The sequence below is a fragment of the Macrotis lagotis genome, chromosome 3 (assembly GCF_037893015.1).
Source record: "Macrotis lagotis isolate mMagLag1 chromosome 3, bilby.v1.9.chrom.fasta, whole genome shotgun sequence".
In the NCBI taxonomy this organism is placed as follows: Eukaryota; Metazoa; Chordata; class Mammalia; order Peramelemorphia; family Peramelidae; genus Macrotis; species Macrotis lagotis.
The window spans coordinates 189,804,311-189,822,576 of record NC_133660.1 but is presented as its reverse complement, the minus strand read 5'-3'; the positions used below and the strand labels follow the sequence as shown (position 1 = coordinate 189,822,576).

Here is an 18,266-nt window from a genome sequence, read left to right as displayed (position 1 = left end):
AAAAAGTTCAAGAACAGATACAATGGGAAATATAATTTATAAAAAAGAATACTGATGTAGCAAAATTAGGTTTAAATAACTAACCTTTTCGCAACAATGCTATGACTTAAAAGAATTCTGAAGGACTTATGACAAAAAAGTTATCCAGTCCCAAAACAGAGTTGATTGTGTCTAAATACAGATTGAAGCATACTTTTTTACTTTATGTTTCTTGGAGTTTCTTTTTTTGTGGGGCATATTTGCTTCCACAACATGACTATTGTAATGTTTTTATGAATACATATTTTAACCTATCTCAAATAACTTGCTTTCTCAATGAGGAAGATTGGAGTGTGAAGAAGGGAGAAAATTTAGAACTCAAAGTTTTAAAATTAAATGTTGAAACTTTTGTTTTTTCACTACATGCACCTGAGGAAAAGTAAAATAAAATAATTAACAAAAAGTATAATTCAACTGATATTGGTGATATTGTATTAGTGATTTCATTTTAAGAAATTTTAGGTTTCTTTCTTCATGATAAATTTATGTCTGGATTATTTAGAAACATGGCTAATAATAAGGATATTATCCTTTATTAGTAAACTTTTTAACTTTTTAATATAAATGCTTCATTTTATATAAATAATTGTATTACCTATGATTACAATCCTTTTTAACATCATTTTTTTTGAAATCACTATTTTATTGTTTTCCCAATATTGATGAATATTTACATTCTTGAATAAAACTTACCTTGCCATTGTAAATATTTAGGTAGACATTTAGTTATTATTGCATTAATCAAGAATATTTCTTAGTTTTATTGGTCCCAATATTTCTTTTTTCCTCTTTATCACTTCTCAGATTAGGTTTTACGAACAGTCATATTTGTTTTTTACAAGGTGACACGCAAAATGACATTATCTTTTTCTTGATGATGTTTTAATATAGGTAATAATTGTTCTTTTACTATTTGATAACATTAACTCAAAAATACAACTAGATCCACATGCCTCTCCCCACCCCAGCACAACTATTGGTCAATGATTCATTGGTGATTTTCTCTGCATTAAAGAAAGATTCTATTTATTTTTTTTTATTAAAGGTTACTAAAGTTTTTTTTTTTAACTACAACTGGATTTTTAAATGTGGAAAGCTACCAGTTATCTTTATTTCTACAAATTCCTTTTTATTTTTCAGAATCAGATCCAGGATAGAGTTGTACTCCTTTTCTCCTCTACCACCAAAATCAAATTATGATTTAGACAGGAAAAAAATCAACCCTTGTGATTTTGGGCGAGATAGAGAGCTTGGGCAGATGCTAATATTTTTTAAGTTCTCAGTTACAATTTTATTATAACTGTAAAATTATGTGTTGTTTCCCAATTTTCTTATTACTCTCTCCTTTGTTAAAGAATCGAAGTTAAAATGAATTACTATTAAAGAAATAAAATAGAACAGAACCAAGTTAATAAGCAAATAACAGAAGTAACATCATGGAAACCTAAAGTAGAGTAGTGATAGTAAGACCAAAAACAATTCATAAAAGACTTATATCACTAAAAATAAGTAATACTAACAGTGTATGACAAAGGCCAACTTCATATTTTTACTTATGAAAAATGATGGTGTCTTTTTACTGTTATAGGAAAGTGTTGAAATAGAGTCTTGATAGAAAGAGATTTAAATTTAGATATATTCCAAGTTAGGAGGACATCCTCAAATAAATGGTATCTGTAAAAGCTTAAGAATTTGGAGTCATAAAGAAAAGCAAAAATTGGAAACATGAATTGGATATCTATGAATGCAGGAATTATATATTTTTCATTGTAATTTCAATTGTCAATATTCAATACTTCCTTGCACATAGTCACTACTTCATGAATGCCTCCAGATCTGCACATATAATCATATAATTACTGTTGTTCTGTTTCTGACTCTTAGTGACTCTATTTCGGGTTTTCTCAGCAAAGATAACAGAACATTTGATATTTTTTTCCACAACTCATTTTACAGATGAGGAAACTGAGACAAACAGAATTTAGTGACTTTTTGAAGGATTCATAGCTACTTACTGAGGTTGAATTTAAACTCACAAAGGTGAGTCTTCCTCACTTCAGAACCAGCACTCTATCAGCTACACCATCTATATTCCTGTCTTCTTACAAAATATACAAAAAATCTCTAATGTAGACAATATAAATATATTTAAAATATTGTCAAAAAGTATTGTCATGATCTTTCCATAAGGTAGTATGTGGTATTATGCTAAAATTGTAATTATAATATTGACTTGCTTTGTTTCTGTATAACTAAGCACAAATGAGGAAGGGGGAAATATTTCCCTTAGAAAAATTTTAAAAAAAGAAAGAAAACTGGTGCTTAAGTTGTAATTTTGATATAATTAATCTGTTGGGAGTGAAGAAAGAACTGAAGGATCAAATAGTAGCTCTCATATAAGCAGTAGTATATAGATTGCTTTTCTCATAACTATCCTGTGATGTTATTATCTATCTTAATATTATTTTTACAGGTGAAAAAACTAATGTTAAAATGTTAAAGAGACAAAGTCATTTGCCCATAGTAAATAACAAAAGCAAATATTTAGCCCAAATCTTTTGACTTTAAGGTCAATGTTCTTTCCACTTCTTATAGTCTTCACCCCCTATTCTTGATGGTTGTAATGATGCTTTATTTTATTTATCCTTTCCTGGAAGACTGTCTTTCCATTTCTCTTTGACAATATTTCCTGGCTTCTACCACTCCCAAAGACAGCCACCAACTTGTGTAACTGGGTTGACCTTTCAGACAGATGTGCCAAACATAATGATATAATAATCACCTTATTACTCTCATCTCAAGATACATACATATATATATATATATGTGTGTGTGTGTGTGTGTGTGTGTGTGTGTGTGTGTGTGTGTGTATAATTAATAAAGAATAAATGCAAAGAATATGGACTGACTTCCTCTTTTCATTCTCACAACACTTGCTAGGCAGATTAAATCAACTTCCTCACTAGAAAACTACCAGAGAAGAGAGATTAACTCCTTAAACTTATTATATGCACACTGGTTCTAAGTCTCTCTCTCTCTCTTGAGTGATCAATATTTATCAATATTTATTTCTCAGAAGTTATTTAGAATATTTTTCATATAGCTTTAACCCTGAGTCATAATGGCCAAAATCAACTTCTGGACTTCTTTTATTGGATTTGCAAAGGCAGAGAATGTTCTAGATGACACATCATTAAGGGAAAGTTAAAATTATTCCTAATGACTGCAACTTCATGCAGATGTTCATTTATATTTATATATTTATGAAAAGAATAGAAAAATTGCTAAGAGGACAATAGAGTAGCACCATTTCTCTATATAGAAGAAAAGAAAGAGGAGAGATTCAAGTGTTATTATAAATAGTGATATAAAAATATTAACAATAATTAATTCTTCAATGTTAGAGATAATGAAAGGATATATTAATTTAATTTTCTTTTTCTTCCGATCAGATTTCTAATTTCAGTTTAAGATTTCCCCTCAGAAGGTTATTTTTCTCCTCCTCCTCCTAAAAGTGTACTTGGGACCTCTTCATCCTTAAATTTATAGATGCATTTGAACTCAATTATTTCAGCTTATTGACTTACTGCCTGCATATTTTTTAATTAGAATAATTTATTTTTGTTGCATTTTATGCTTTGGACTGACTCCTTCCCTCCTTCCCTAACCTGCAATAGGAGTGACCATCATTTGGCACAGTTTTATAGACTTATGTAAAATCACGCCTTGCTTACTTCTTTTTTAATCAATTCTTTCTCTGGAAGTGTATAGAATCTTCCCTCAGAAGTCCTTCATAATAGTAGTCAGAATAACTTAGTTATTCACAAATAATCTTTGAATAATATTGTTGATTTTTGGTTCTCTTGGTTCTTTTATTTCATTTTTTTATCATTTCATTGGAGTCTTTTCATTTTTTCCCTAAAATTAATCCCTTCATCATTTCCTCCAGCACGGTAGTATTACATCACAATTGGCAACCACAACTTTTAAAAACTCTCTTTCCTAGTTAATAGACATCCCCTTAATTTGATTGTCAACAAAAAAGAGAACTACTATAAAAATTTTTAAAAGATAAGTTTTTTTTTTCTTTTTCCTCCAATCACTTTGGAAAAATAATATTTCATATTAGACTCTAAATTTTTCTATGTTGTATTCAACAATGGCCATTTCCTCTTTCTATCAATTTAGCAAATCTGATAATAATTTGAACCACATTTTCATATCATAATATTTAGTTTTGATCTTCATTGAAAACTGCTTGTTTATATATTTGTTCATTTATAAATTGGAGAATGACTCATATCCTTATAAATGTGACAAAGTGTCTATATATATATATATATATATATATATATATATATATATATATTTCAAATATGAGACCTTTATAATTTTTCTCCAATATTCTGCTGCCCTAATCTGATTACATTGGATTTTTTTTTGTTAAGTTTTGCTTTGTATTTTCAAGGCAATTGGGTTAAATGATTTGCCCAAGGTTACACAGTTAAGTAATTATTAAGTGTCTAAGACCAGAGTTGAACCTGGGTGCTCCTGACTCCAAGGCCGATGTACTATCCATTGTGCCACCTGACTGCCCCTACATTTTGGGGAGGGAAGGGGGGTTGGAGGCACAAAAATCTTTTTAATGTAATCAAAATTACACATTTTACACTCATGATGTTCTCTATTTCTTGTTTATTCCTAAATTCTTCTCAATAAATCATAGTTAATATATTTCATATTCTTCTAGTTTTCTAATGCTTAGCCTACATTTCAATTTTGACTTTAGCTTGAGAAATGATTTGAGATATTGCTCCTTATTCGGTTTCTCCCAGATTGCTTTCCAGTTTTTCCAATGTTCTTAGCCCCAAAGTTTAAATATTTATATTTGTTGGGGGCAGTTTGGTGACGCAATAGAGAGAGCACCAGCAGTGGAGTCAAGAGGACCTGAGTCCAAATACAGCCTTAGATACTTAATAATTACCCAGCTGTGTGACCTTGGGCAAGTCACTTAACCACATTGCCTTAAATAAAAAAATAAGAATCATTTCCAAAAAAATCTTTATCTTTGTCAAAAAGATTACTATAATCATTTATCAATGTGAAGTGCATTTCTATTCCATTCCTTTGATTTGTCTATTTCTTACCAGAAAGTTTTGAAAATTAATGTGTTTGATAATATAATTTAATATCTAGTTCTGCTAAAGTTCTTTCTTTTTTATGTTTTATTAATTAATTTGATACTCGACCTTTGGTTTTTCCAAATAAATTTTATTATTTTTTAAAATGCTGAAATGCTACATTGTTATTATCACTGTTTATTGATTTCTATACTTGAAATCATAAATATCTAGGTTCAAATGACATCCAAGTTTTTTTAGGGGAGTTTTTGCAAGGTAAATGGAGTTAAGTGGCTTGCCCAAGGCCACACAGCTAGGTAATTATTAAGTTTCTGAAACCGGATTTGAACCCAGCTACTCCTGACTCCAGGGCCAGTTCTGTATCCACTACACCACCTAGCTGCCCCAGCCATCCAGGTTTGATGCTATTTCTACAACTACCAATAACATCATCATCATCATCATCCTCCTCATCATTATTATCATAATTATTTTCTATATAATGAATAATTCATATATAAATCAATCAAGATTTTTTATTAAAAACCTACTATGGGTCTGTAACAGCACCAAGAATTAGAGATTGTGTGTGTGTGTGTGTGTGTAGGTGTGATATATGTAAATGCCTTTTTAATGAAAACATCTTCATTCTCTAATGCTATTGCATTATATGCTAATACATATTGCTAATATATGCTAATTCATATTGCCATTTTTCTGCCTTAATTTTTTTTTTTACTAAAGAAATATGTATAGGATTCTGGGAAAATAGCAGAAAAAGACAGGAAATTACCTGGCTCTCTGAAATTCCTTTGTAACTAATATAAAACAATGTTCCAAAGTGACTTAGAACAGTACTAATTATTTATACTAGAGATATCATAGTTGTTCAGACAACTTCGGAGAACCTTAGAAAAGTCTTAGCCTTGCAAGGTGGCAGTTTCATCTGATTGAAATGTAAATACCTTTGGGAAGATATTGTAAAACACAGCTCTGTTGAACAGCAGCCTCCTCTTCAGGAACTTTAATCTCACAGTGTGAGAGTTAGACATCTGATCAATGTAAGATTGTAGGACACTCAATTCACTTTGGACACCAGGACCAAGAAATTTTTTTTTCCAAAATATTCATTTGTATTATAGTGCATAAATGTCACCATTTTGAAGATAAATGAACTATTATTTAGAGTAGTGATGGAACTTGTCCATGGTTTTCCAATTCACATTTGGTGGAGCCATGATAATAATTTATGTCTTTTTGTCTTCTAATCATATCAAACTACTATTTTAAGTAGTTTAAGAATAGAGTTAGGGTGATAATACAATCAGTGATTTTTCTTTTTTTAATGAAAGGCAGAGTTTTAAAGAAATCCAGAAACTGGATTCCCGATTTTAGTAATCCAAAGGACAGTGTATTTCAATGACTAATTATGATGCTGTTGATGATGATGATGATGTTTTTGACCTTCATTTTTGAAGAAGACAATGACATCAGGAGAGGTGATACCATGGTGGTGCAGTGGATAGAGCTTTGGCTTTGGAGTCCAGAAGATGGGAATTCAAATCCAGCCTTAGGCACTTGTCAATTTAATTGCTGTGTGACCTTGGGCAAGTAACTTAATCCGTATGACATCCAGAACCATCTCCAGTAATCCCAATTCATATCTGGTCACTGAACCCAAATAACTCCAGAGGAGAAAGTGAGGCTGGTGACTTTGCACAGCATCCTGTCAAATCTGTATCCTTTGTGAAAATTACATATGTAAACATTGATTAAACAAATATCTAATTGTGTGGTAGGGGTAAAACACTATCAAATTTTCCTAAAATAAAGTGAATACTTTAATCTTCAGTTAGAAATATGTGTTTATTCATAAGTGATTTGAACACTTTCATTCAAATTTCATCATTTTTTAAAAAAACACATTATATAATTCTTGGACATATATTACAGGGTCTTCTTTTATTATCTATATCATGGCTAATTAATATTTTTATTTGATGTAAAACATTGTTAGCATAATACATGGGAAATTAGAGCAGGTGCTTGAAGTAATGATTTGTATAAATAGTTATTGCCTTATTACAGCATCAAAATTATGATCATTAACTAGTTATCCTGTGAATCAAAATAAAGTATCTTTTTGTTTTTTAGGACAAAACAGGAGATAATGAAATTCTATACATATATTCAGATACTGCACAACATTATATGATTTAAAATTCTTTACATAATCCATAAAATTGAGATATGGTTCCTTATAGGAACTTTATAGTTCCCTCATAGTGTTGTTTATTAAAAGATGGGGATTATGTAAAAGATTGCAGAGTTGATATTGCTTATCAGTCTATCTTGGGATCATCAACTTGAATGTGATTTCTAGACCTATAACAACTCAATTGAATGCAAAATTTATTTATGCAGCATTTATTTTGCATGCAAAATTCTTCAAAGAAATAACTGTTAATGATCTTTAAGAGATACTGTTCAGAAATAAAAGTTCCTGATTTCTACTACTAAAGTTGATAATACTGACCCAATCAGTCATGTATTTAACCTTTTGTAAGATAGTCAAGATTTTTAATAATTCATAATACTAGAGATTCAGTTCATATTAACAAGTGTATTGTGATGTTAATGAGGTTCAGATTCGTTCCTGTAAATGACATTATCACGCAGTTGAAAATGAAAGTATTTTAATAATGCAAGGAATAGATTGCTTACAATAATATTTTATATAGCAAATAATATATAGATATAAGGGAAAGGATTATTAATACTATAACAAAAGTAGAAGAGAAAGATAAAGAAAACATCCCCAATTCAGGGGAGCATCAACTCTTAATCGGTTTGGCTGGATAATTCTGGTTTGACAGCCACGAGTCCCGAATGGGAGAGTCAAAGGCAAAATGTCTTCTCCATGGGTGGGATTCCCTTTCTTCTGCTCCTTCTCCTTCTTCTTCTTCATAATGAATGATTGGAGTCTTAGGATATTTATTGGGGGAGAAGAAAGGTTTGTGGCCAAATTCACTTGGAAAGGATCCCAGAGTTCTTATCATGAACGTAGGAAGTCAGTAAATGTTATGATGTTAGGAAGATTTCATATGGGGCCGCAAGACACAACATAATTAAGGTCAGTACTGTCAGAATATCCAGTTCTTTTCAGTACTGTTTATGTTCCAGGGAATGGTTAGTTCCTGGGACTCTAAGAACGTGGTCAAATCACATAGGACATGTTCCAGGGGTGAAGGACACGTTCTCATACAGGCTCGAGTGAACTTACTCATATAAGAATTTCATTTTTTTATACCACAAGTTAAGACTGATATGCCTTTGGATGACATTTCAGAATACAAACTTGTAGAATTTAAGGATGCCGCTATGAGCAGTCAGGATCAGTGAATGAATAAACGTAGTTTCATCTTGAGAAACATATTTGATTTTCTAGACAGCATTAGATTACCATCTGTAAAAATGAAGATTAAAATATATGCAAATATATCAGCATGGTTCTGTATCAATCTTTCTCTACCATTGTGGTTAACATTGACTTTATATTCAAAACAAATATGACCTTTGACTATGGTACCCCTGTATCTGGCAATGAATTAATACCTGAACCAATTGCTAGTTTCTTTCCCTTTCTTTCAAACAATTGCTTTACAGCAGTAAAATTTCTAAGGGAATGACAAGAGTTAATGTCTATGGGTCTATGTCTATTAAACAGTTTCAATTTTATTAAACATATTTGAAAAATTTAAATTGGAATTTGTTTTGTTTTGTTTCTAATTATATGCCATATATTCTTTTCATTGGAAGACATTCTTGGAACATTTTTTATTGATTTTAATCAAAACAAATCCTGCTGTTGTTTCATTATGTACAACTAATTTGAAATTGGCTCCCATTAAAAAGATGTATGTATTTCTTTATAGTATGGTGTAATCCACTTATCTCGTGTGGCAGTGGAGTAGCATTATTAAGTGTTTACCATGTTCAATACTTCTAGGATATATTCTTTTTTATAATACTTAATATATATGTATCCATGAGGGTTTCCTTCTATTCTATAAGAAGTTTTCATTTCTTTTTATCATGCCATATCTTTCAAATAAGTTTTGAACATACCTAAAATATCATAAATATCATTTATTTACCTTCAGCAACAGATATTGGCAAAAATGTTTTAATTGTCTTCATAGTAATCATTTTTATTTTCTTTTTGTCTTATTTTGTATTGTAAAAATGTGATAGTATCTCATAGAATTATTTTAATTATTTTTGGTTGCATGATGGAAGCAATTCAATTTATTCTCTTATTTGATATACCTACAAAGGACCAGTGGCCATCCTTTCATTTAGTGACAATTTAAAATAGGGTCTAGATTTAATCATTAATTCATCAATAAATCATCATATTAAGCATGTAATATTTAATCAATTAACTAATTATTTAATTTGAATAATATTTCAGTAATATATTTTATTCATGCCCTGCAATTTATTAACCAACCTATGATCTTCAAAGAAAGCATTTGCTCTCAAGTTATTGTGATTTTTCTCTGCCTGATGAGAACACTATATATTTTTTTTACTTCAATGAGTTCTTAGTTATTTAGATATTTTTGTAGTAGTGATCATTTTTATCAGTTCCTTTTATATAATCAATGATCAATATTAGGATAATAGTCTTTACATTTTTATATTTTTCCAGTTCTTACCTTATGCAAAAGGAACTGATTTCAGCTACTATAAAAACACAGATATATTTTTTTTAAATTTAAGCTTTTCTTATTTGGTATTGCTCTGATTGGTTACAGATCTGGATATAAAAAAAAACAGATTCTTAAATAAAAAGGACTTTTTCCCATGATTTATGTTTCTGAATCACATTATTCAGCAATTGTCATATACAAAATTTCCTGAAACTCTTCTTGAAAGAAAAATTTATTATAAGGACACAGAACTTCTAAGAAACTTATGACTTTGAACTTTTCTATAAAGAGTTTCACAGAATGTCCATTAACATTATCATTGTTTTGGCTGTCTTCTTTACTGTCTACTTTCATAGAGAAAGTAGTAAATTTTGGGAACTATTGATTTAATTTAGTAGATATCAAGTTGTTCTTAATTTTCTTTTTTTCCTTATTAGTCCTCTGTCAGAGTTTATTTTAACAATTATTTTAGGGTGGCTTATGATTTTCATGAATTCTTCAAGTCAAGTTTCCTACAAAGTGATATTTTATGTTGCCTATGGAATATTACGTAAAATTGATTTCAGCATCTTTTGGGGATCTTCTCTAAAGAATTTTTATCAAAAGAATGATCTGTGAACCTTCATCTTACTTAGATTCATTTTTATATACTCTACCTTTCTCCTTGTTAAGAATGCAAAAAACTTGTAGTTCATTGTACTGACTTAAATGTCATTGACCAGGATAACATATAAATAATGATAATAGTTGGATTTTAGGAATAGATTAAAATTATTAAGATATGAAAACTAGGAGTAAATTTTATAGGAGAAGGAAGATATTAAAAAATAAGTAATGCTACACAAAGATGCACAAAACCTAATTTAGTACAGGGGAAAGAGGGAAGGTTGTGAGTACTGAATAAATCTTAACAGAGAACTTCAGGGATCAGAGCCAAGATGGTGGACCCAAGCTCGTAAGCTCCTGGAGCTTTTCCCAAAATGACTTTGATTGAAGCTTCTGAATATAGATCCTAAGGTGACAGAATTCACTAAGAAAACCCAAAGCAATAAAAAAACCAAACATAAAATCAGTGAAGCAACTCTTTAGCAAGATATCTTATAGGAACTTCAGGAAAATGTCTGTCACATGTGTAAAAGGGGAGTATAACCAAGTAGTTGGGAGAGCTGAGAAGTCAGCTAGAAGCTTTTAGCCACAGAATAGCTATGGTCTTGATTCAGTTCTCCTAACAATGAGGGTGCCAATCCATGTCAAAGAACAAGGTTTCAAGCCTAGGAAACTGATGCAGCATTCATCTACCCTAGAGCAGGATACAAACCTGGAACACTGGAAACATCAGAGTGGAAAGCCATGCACAAGAACTTTGACTACAGCAAAATAGAAAAAAAAAAGGAAAAAATGCTTAAGACTATATACCCTGTGCCACAGGAACAGAAGTCAACTGACAGAATGACCAAAAAATGGGCTAGACATTGACAGCTACTATTCTGAAAGGAGTGATAATGCCATCTCTGAAGAGGAAAGGAGTGACAAAATACCTACCTGTGAAGCCTCTAAGTGAATGATAAAATGAATCTCAATTCCTGAAAGACCTGAAAGCTCTCTTTTGGAAGAGCTAAAATGATTCATAAAAAAAGAAGAGAGAAAAAGAAGAAAATGGAGAAGAAACCTTAAAAACTGACTGATGAAAACTATTTTTTTTCAAGGCAATAGGGTTAAGTGACATACTCAAGGCACAAAGCTAGGTAATTATTATATGTCTTAGGCTGAATTTAAGCTCAGGTCCTCCTGACTTCAGGGCCAGTGTTCTATCTGCTAAGTCACCTTTCTACCCCCAAAACTAATTTTAAAAGTAAAATAGGGCAGGTACAATGTAAAATTACTAAACTGGAAAGGAAGCAAAAACATTAACTGAAGAAAATATCTTAAAAACTAGAATTGCATAAATGGAAATGAATGACTCTATGAGACACAAAGATTTCATCAAACAAAATTTCCCAAAGCTGAAAAAATAAAAGAAAATGTAAAGTATCACTTAGGAAAAAAATGAACTGGAAAATAGATCCAGAAGAGATAATTTATGAATTATTGGTCTAACTGAAATCCACAATCAGAAAAATAAGTTGGACAATATTTTTCAGGAAATTAATGTGGAAAACTGCCCTTGAAAAAATCCATCAATCATCCCCAGAAATAGATACCAGAATTAAAACTCCAAGGAATATTATATCTAAATTCCATAATTCTCAGCTAAAGGAGAAAATAGTGCAAGTAGCCAAAGGGAAGAAATTTAAATACCAGGGAACCACAGTCAGGATTAAACAGTACTTATCAGCTTTAACATTGAAGGATTTCAAGGTATGGAATATGATATCTGGAGAGCAAAGGAGCTTGGACTATTACCAAGAATCAATTAACTTCCAAAATTCAGCATGTCTTTTTTTTCCCTGGGGAAAAAGATGATTTTTCAATGAAATAGAGGACTTTCGAACTTACCTCATAAAAAGACCAGAACTGAACATAACATTTAATTTTCAAATACAAGACTCAATAGATACACCAAATGGTAAAAGGAAAGTGGGGAGAATTTTAAATACTTATTGAGAACTTTTATTTCTCTTAGGACAATTAAAAAAAACATGTTTAGAAAGTGGATATGGGTAGAAATGGACTGTAATGTGATCAAAATTTTATTTCATGAGGGTTTATTCTTATTAGGTCAGTGGAAGGGAGAATATTTGAAAAGGTAATAGGGTTATAAATTGACTGTTATGTAATAGTTTCTGAGGAATGTATTTTAATTGAAGCAGTTGGAAGGATTGTTCTTTAACAAGGGTGTTAATTTAAATTGATTATGATGTAAGGATGCTTTCAACTTTTAAGAATTATATTTCTATCAGGACAGTTGAAAGGAGTATAATTTGATAGAGGGTGTGATTACAAGGTAGGTATGAATCAATTAAGACATGAAAAATATCTATACCAAAAGAAGAAGGCATCAGATGATAAATTACATCACATGATGAAGCACAAGTGACCTATTTTAGTAAAGGGAAAGAAGGGACTAAATCTTATTCTCAAAATGTTTGGATTAATGAGGGAATAATATACATTCACAAATAAGTTTAGAAATTTATCCTGTCCTAAATTCTTCTGCTCTTTCTTTGATGAAAACACTAAGTATTCAGGACTTTTAACAACATCCTATCTGAACCAGCGCATGTTTGACAATAGTAACAATCTATTTCACCTTGAATACATGGATTTATACAATCTTTTCCCCTTACCTGCATCATGTGCATGTAGTGCATATTAAGTAAAAGTGGTGTTTAGAGTTGTTTGACCAAATTCCATTATTTGACATTATTTCTTAATTCCTGGTAGCTTCTCTGAAAATAGAATTACTGTAATGCACCTGAAATATACAAATAACATATTTTTAAACTGTTCCTAATTTATCTTTTAGGCTTTTATCCCATGACTACAGATTAAAATTTATAATAAAGCATAAAAATGTCACATGCTAATGTAATAATATTTTAACTATTTTTTTCTTTCTTAAAATCTCATCATTAATGGAAGATTTTAGTACATCTCTTTCTCTTTGGTACTTGTTATTTGGAGGTTTTAAATGTAATTTTATTTTTTATTTTCTATACTGAGTAGTTGATAATATTTTAATTAGAACCCCATTTAATAAAGACAAATATGTACTATCTAAGGATTTCCAATTCTAACAGTGTTAAAAAATAATAAAAATATCCAATTTTTATTTTGGGAAGGTTTTCAAATGTTTTGTTTTGGGCAAAATTATTTTATGGAACATATGAATATCATGTGCTTCAAAGCACATTTTTTTCTTATGAACCCTGTCATATTTATATTTTAAAAATTTTCACTTTTTGGCCACATTGATTTTTAAACTGTTAAGCTGTATCCTGAAGTTAATTTGTAACTTGCTGATTTTACCCTTCAGAGGAAATTCTTGGAAAAAAAGGGGATGTGGATGGAGGTCAATAGGATCTTTGTCAGTTTTTTTACAAAGGTGGAGAGGCATGGTTCAACTGTTTCTCAATACCATTTAATAACACCTTGTAATACTAGGCTTCATCAAATTTCACTTCATATAATAAATATAATTGTCAAGTTCATAATTGAAATCTCATTCTTTTTTCATAAAAGGAAATTCCAATTTTCTTTGTGAATTAGGCCCATTATGAACGTGAATTTTCAAAAGAGGTACCTATTTAGGAAATGCCTCATCACAGTGATTATATTACTTCAAAATTTGATGATATATTAATATATAAATTAAAGAGAAAAAAAAAGAAATTTATCCTGTCCTAGGGGGAAGAAGGCAGGGTGAAAGGAAAGAAAGAAGAAGGAAGGCTGAGAAAAGAGAAAGGATAAATAAATGTAAAATTAAAGTTGAAAAAAACAGTAATGTCGAAGGAGAAAGTGAGATGAAAAGGAAAGAGGGTTGGTAGAAGGGAATGTAGAATAAGAAATGTAAAGGTTAGAAGCAAAACATTGGTGAGGAGGGATGAGGGATAAGTGGAAAGAAAAGAGAAATGTACAAAGAAAGGGAAGTTAGAATGGAGAGAAATAACATTATGACAAAGTAGGAGTTATTATAGGAATGCAGGGGTGGTTCAATATTAGGAAAACTGTCAGCATAATTAATTATATCAATAACAAATCTATCAGAAATCATATGGTTATATCAATAGAAGCTGAAAACGCTTTTTAAAAAATACAACACCCATTCCTACTAAAAAAACCATTAGAGAATATAGGAATAAACGGATTTTTCCTTAGAATAATAAGCAGTTTCTATATGAAACCATCACCATGCATCATATGCAATTGGGGATAAGTTACAGGCATTCCCAATAAGATCAGGAATGAAACAAGGATGCTCATTAACACCGCTACTATTCAATATTGTTTTAGAAATATTAGTTTCAGCAATAAAAGAATAAGATATTGAAGGAATTAGAATTGGGAAGGAAGAGAAAAACGCATTCTTGGCAGATGACATGATGGTGTATCCAGGGTAACCAAAAGCACAACTATGGCAGCAGAACCTGGGGGCATCCCGCTGTTTTCCCCAGCCAGACTCTGACACAGCTGATGGACAGCTCCCTTGGCCATGCCATAACCAATCATTCCTGGTGTTCCATCTAAAGCTGCCTTAGTCCCAGCCAGGGTAAGAAGACCTCCATCTTTGAGGTGTTTAGTTGCAAGGAGACTAGAGATAGTTGAGGTCCACATACTCTGTTTCCACATTAAGTCACAGTTTTTATAGAGAGATTTAGCTTTGGCACTGCCTCCTGCCCATACTCCAGTCACACAAAGAATTGCATCCACCTTCTAATAGCCCAAAAGTTTCTTGACATCAGCAGTCACCTGGTCAGCTTGCTCAGTGAAGGAGTCTGTCATTTTAACAACCATGTTGGCATTGGCTTCTACATTTTCTACCACATCAATGCTGGCAACCCACCAGCTCCTGGCTTGGAAGGCCTGCATGCATTTGGTGCCCAAGGCGCCCATGACTCCTTACACCAGTACCATGTGTGAACCCCTCGCCGCCACCACTGCCAGCCTCCCCCGTCTGCCGGGTGCGTGCAAAACAAAAATAATTTTGATAATTTTGATTATTTTAAATTAAAAAGCTTTTGCACAGACAAAACCACTGTAACCAACATCAAAAGAAATGTAGTAATTGGGGAACAATTTTTACAACTAGTATTTCTGACAAAGTATTCATTTTTAAAATATACAAAAAGTTGAGTAAAATTTTCAAGAAAACAAGCCATTTCTCCAATTGACACATGGTCAAAGGTTATACAAAAGCAAACTACAGATGAGGAAAGCAAAGTAATCCATAGTCATATGAAAAAATTGCTCTAAATCATTACTTATTAAAGAAATGCAACATGCAACTTAAAATATCTCTGAGTTACCACCTCATACCTCTCAGATTGCCCAATATGCCCCCAGTGAATGAGCCCATTGAGCTGAGGGTGGGGAGTGAAGAGAGAGACTGCCAAGCCCTTCCCCTGGAACAGGAGGCTGGGGCTCTGACCACATTCAGATACTGATAGCAGTCTAGGCTCCCCATAGAACAGCAGCACCCCCACCTCAGCCTCCTGGCAGAGGGGGGCACTTATGGTCATTCACAGACCAGGAGGGAGGGCAAAGCCTCACACACTGAGACCCTTGTGGGAGTGTCCCAAAAGCTCAGGAAGCACATCAAAACCAGCCTCAGGCTGGGAAAATGAGCAAGCAGAGAAAAAAGAGGAACCCCATTGAGAAATATTTTGCATATGAGCCTGAGAAGGATCAAAACACTCAGTCTGAAGATGAGGAAGCACAAGCTCCTGCATCTAAAGACTCCAAGAAAGACAGAAATTGGGCTAAGGCTATGACAGAGCACAAAAAAGACTTTGAAAATCAAATGAGGGAGTTAGAAGAAAAAACTTGGAAAAGAAATGAGAGAGAGAAGCAGGAAAAACATGAAAATGAAGTCAACAGCCTAGTCAAGGAAATCCAAAAAAATGCTGAAGAAAATAGCATGCTAAAAACCAGCTTAGGTCAAATGGATAAAATAGTTCAAAAAGTTATCAAGGAGAAGAATGCTTTAAAAAGCAAAATTGGCCAGATGGGAAAAGAGAAAAGAAAGCTCTCTGAGGAAAACAAATACTTCAGACAAAGAATAGAACTCAGGGAGATTGACGAATTTACGAGAAACCAGGACTTGATACTTCAAAACCAAAAAAAGGAAAAATTAGAAGAAAATGTGAAATATCTCATTGAAAAAAATAACTGATATGGAAAACAGACTTAGGAAAGATAATTTAAAAATTATTGGAATACTTTAACGTCATGATCAGGAAAAGAGCCTTGACATCATTTTCAAAGAATTACTACAGGAAAATTGCCCTGATATTCTAAAACCAGAGGGCAAAATAGAAATGAAGAGAATCCACTGAACCCCGCCGAGAATGAGATCCCAAAAGGCCAACCCCTAGGAATATTATAACCAAATTCCAGAACTCCCAACTCAAAGAGAAAATATTACAAGCAGCCAGAATGACACAGTTCAAATATAGTGGAGCTACAGTCAAGATCACACAGGACTTAGCAGCAACTACATTGGAAGCTCATAGGGCTTGGAATATAATATACCAGAAGGTAAAAGAGCTTATAATGCAGCCAAGAATCAACTACCCAGCAAGGTTGAATGTCCTCTTCCAGAGAAAGAGATGGACTTTCAATGAACCAAGGGAATTTCAAATGTTCCTGCTGGAATGGCAAGAGCTGAACAGAAGGTTTTATCTTCAAATACAGGAATCAGGTGAAGCATGGAGATTGGAGGAGAGGGGGGGGATATGAGGGACTTGATGATGAACTGCATGCATACCTGCATAGAAAAATGACACTGATAATACTCATATGAATCTTCTCAGTTAATACAGCAGGTAGAGGGTGCTTTTATAGTTGAAGCACAAGAGGAAAGCTGAATTTAGAGATAAAATATGGTGTAAAAATGGAGTCAATAGAAAAAAGGGAAATGTGATGGGTGAAAGAAAAAGGAGAGGGGAAATAGGCCAAGATATTTCATATAATAAGATTTTTCTTTATTACAATGAACTATTGCAATGATATGGAAGGGGGGGACGGCAAGGGGGAATGAGGGAATCTTGGCTCTAATCAGAGGTAGTTAGGTGAGGAAACAGCATATATACTCAATGGGGTATAGGCATCTGGAGTAAGAAGGAGAGGGGGAGGACGGGGGAAGGGGGTGATGTGAGTGATGGAGGAGGCGATGGATAATAGTGGGAGAGTGGTCAAAATATAACACATTTTCTTTTTGACTTCTTGCAAGGGGCTGGGATTGGAGGGCCTGTCTGGGACCATAGGGCCAGGTGGATGCTGGGCCTAAGGGGTTGCATGGGGGCTGGAGGCCTCTTGGACCCAGAGCTGGGGATCTGTCTGCTGCACCATTCAGCTACCATACAGCAGAGTCAGAGTGAAAGGAGAGAGAAAATATAGTATATGGTAGTGGAGAAATACGAAAGGAAGGAGTTACGATAAGCAATGGCAATGGTGGAAATATATGGAAGTAACTTTTGTGATGGATTTATCATAAAGAATGTGAGCCACCTGCAACAGAGTTGTTGGTGTTGGAACAAAGACTCAAGCACATTTTATTATTATTATTATTATTTTGGGTGGGGTGCAGGGCAAGTGGGGCTGCATGGCCTTCCTGGGGCCGCATAGCAGGGTGATCATTGGGTGTTTGGGGCCAGATTTTGACCAGGCTGCTCCTGGCTCAAGGGCCAATGCTCTGGCCACCACCCAGCCACCCCTACTATTATTAATATTT

At 32.7% G+C, this 18,266-nt stretch overlaps 1 pseudogene; it reads right to left on the bottom strand.

The window, feature by feature from the left end:
• Positions 1 to 14,869: 14,869 nt before the first annotated feature.
• LOC141519279 (dihydropteridine reductase pseudogene) lies at positions 14,870 to 15,448 on the bottom strand (annotated as a pseudogene).
• Positions 15,449 to 18,266: the final 2,818 nt, after the last annotated feature.